Below are 2,944 nucleotides of genomic sequence, written 5' to 3'. Positions count from 1 at the left end.
ATGTGATGACCCAAAGGAGGAGGAGAAGGTGCAGCGAGAGGAACTAAAAGGTTAGAAGATTCCACTCCCCTGATTTCTTTGGTTCTACTGTTCAACTTATATGAGGGCAATGTTTGAAGCAGGTTTTGTTATCATGTAGTTGTTGCCTCGATGTGAAATGTGATAACCCAGAGGAGGAGGAAGTTGCCGAGTTTTTTTGAACGAGACAACAAAGGAGGAACCGGAGGAGGGTGAGGAAGGTGAAATTTATTTTAGCACTCTATCTGTTATCATGAAAGTTTAAAAGTTCGTCGTTTGCTCTGTAATTCAAAAATTACTGTTAGGTATTGTTCCTAAGCCGTCATTGATCTTATTTCTTGAATGCCCAGCTAATTCTTCTAATGCAACCACATGGTCTGCAGCTGTTTTGGTTAAGAGCTGAAATGATCCTAAGATGGAGGAAATGGTGGTTGTCATGGAGGAACAGTCCACAAAGCCCCAAAAAGGTGAGAGGCATTCCCAAATAGCAGGATTTCTAGGATTCTAGAAAGTGGCAGCGTGAGTTTGTGTCAAAACAAGTAATTTTTTTTTGGACGTACTTTAACTACCAAATTATTTTCAGATACAATGTCCCATGGCCAAGTTCTGAGCCAATCTGTGCTTAGGCCGATTTAGGAAACTATAGTATTTTAGGTTTCCAGTTAACTGGTTGGTTGCCAATATACTTGCATTAAGTCTCATTATTTATTTGTTGATTATTAATTTCTAAAGAAAATATCATGCTCTAGATGTAATTTGCTTCCTGCTATGTCTTTGTCAATTATTAACAGTATGTTTCTTCCGAACAATTCCTTTATATGTTTGAGTAAATTAGTGCACTTGTTAGCTCATGTTGATGCTGAAAATGAGATGAAATGCAAAGTCATGGGCATGAAACAATCCATAGATTCTGCTTGTGTTGTGATCCCAACAATGTTGCTCCAGATCTCAGAGGAACCATTGCTTCATCCTGTGGTCACTCTGGTGATGTACTGAACATATCATGGTCTAACAAGGTATGTCCAATGAAGTGCTCCCCTCTCATTTGTAAGGTTTACAAATTTTTTCTTTTGTCCTTTTCTTTCCGATGATTGAAATTTGCTACCTTGCAGCATCTATTGTCAGCGTCAACAGACAAGACTGTTCGCTTGTGGGAATTGGACCTGCAAACTGTGTCATTGTTTTTCCACACAACAACTTTGGTAGGCCTGTAGTCTTTTAATTACTGCCTCAAAAGTTTTTCAATATGCATCTGAATTTAACCTCACAATTTCATTATCAAAATTTAATATTGCACATGGTCGCGGTGGCACGGCCTCAGCCTCCGGTGGATGTGGTAGGGTAGGGGGAGAAGGAAGCGGCGAAGGAGAGGAGAACCCGCCGATCCGGTGGTGGAAGGGTGAAACTATAGGGAGTGGCACATTTGGGCAGGTGTATCTCGGCACGGACCTTGACTCTAGCGAGCTCCTCGCTGTCAAGCGAGTCGGTATGCTTCCATCTCGAAGCTAGGACCTTTGAACCGAGGAAACTTTTTGAGCGATTTGATGGATGTCATATTGTTTTCTTGATGGCAGGTTATGATTGGAAGTAGCAACGCGACAAGCTCAGGTGAGTACTTTTGCACTCAAATGCCATGTTCGCTTGGCTGAAAAGCCATGGCTGAAAGTACTGTTGGCTGATTTGTTGTGAGCGAAAAATTACTGTTTGTTGGCTAAAAAAGTACGGCTTATAAGCCAAGCGAACAGGAAAAAAATGCTTTGACTTTTATATTTTACTCAATTGTTCAAATTCAATCAATGTATCTATCTATTTATTCCACTCTAAAATGCTTATACGGGAGTATTTTGACTAGACACATGTTAGGGAGCTCGAGGACGAAATGAAGATGCTTATGAACCTCTCCCACTGTCGACATAATACCATCGACAGTCCTCCGAGGGGTATCCCATGAAGGTAGATTGATCAGCAGAGAAGCGTGAGATCAAGAACAAGAAGGCAACAGAGACACACGAGTTAGATAGGTTCAGGCCGTCAGTATGACGTAATACCCTACTCCTGTGGTCTGTTGGTTTGTATTAGCTATCGTATGATATTGCGTGAGTTTGGAGGGGGTCCCTGCCCACCTTATATAGTCCGGGGAGCAGGGTTATAAGTCTGTTAGATCTGAGAGATAACCAGAAAGTAATAACTGATTACATGAATCTTGGGATCATACATATCCTAACAGATCTCGTAGTCTCTTCAGGATATCTTCTAGATGTCTTGCAGGAGGCGCCGAGCAGAGTCACGTCGCGTAAGGCTTCGTCCTGTGGGCTAGGCCACCCTGAGGGCGTAGCCCATGTGGTCTGTCATGGGTATCTGGGGTCATACCCCCACAGCTAGTCCCCGAGCGCCTTGTACCCATTGTGCAATGCCGTCTTGAGCTTGTCCGAGCAGGTGCGAACACGGCCGAGCAGTCAAACACATGGTCCGACCACCATGATGAGTTGTCGAGCAGTTGTGAGCAGTTGTCGAGCAGCGTGAACTGCCGCCGAGTAGCGTGAACCAAATACGGCTTGCCATAAGGGTGTAAGGAGCTCAAGTTCAGAATCAAAAAATTTCTTCACAGTGGACCAAGTGTGCCCACTTAGAGTCCAACCACGAGAAAAGGAGATAACCTTCTTCAGCTTCAAGAGGCACGGAGTCTTCCAGAATAAAACAAGCACATTCACCGCTAGGTGAAGTGTGCCCACTTAGTCCCTGGGCCTGACAGTAGATGACGTAGTCATGTGGTGCTAGGATCCAAACTAGAAGAAAAATAAAAGACCAGCCGAGTAGGCAGCCAGTCCCCGAGCAGGCAGGCAGTCCTCGGACGTAACCCCGAGGAGCACATTCACCGCAAGGTGAAGTGTGCCCACTTAGTCCCTGAGCCTGACAGTAGGTGACG

General features: G+C 44.3%; 1 long non-coding RNA gene across 1 annotated transcript; it reads left to right on the top strand.

The window, feature by feature from the left end:
- Window positions 1-398: 398 nt before the first annotated feature.
- Window positions 399-2,167, top strand: LOC136490859 (uncharacterized). Its single transcript, XR_010767887.1, has 6 exons — window positions 399-485; window positions 964-1,034; window positions 1,131-1,220; window positions 1,340-1,504; window positions 1,593-1,626; window positions 1,871-2,167. It is a non-coding gene; the product is annotated as an uncharacterized lncRNA (long non-coding RNA).
- The last annotated feature ends 777 nt before the right edge of the window (window positions 2,168-2,944 follow it).

Source organism: Miscanthus floridulus, chromosome 11, assembly GCF_019320115.1.
Source record: "Miscanthus floridulus cultivar M001 chromosome 11, ASM1932011v1, whole genome shotgun sequence".
Classification (NCBI taxonomy): Eukaryota; Viridiplantae; Streptophyta; class Magnoliopsida; order Poales; family Poaceae; genus Miscanthus; species Miscanthus floridulus.
This window is presented reverse-complemented; position numbering and strand designations above follow the sequence as displayed.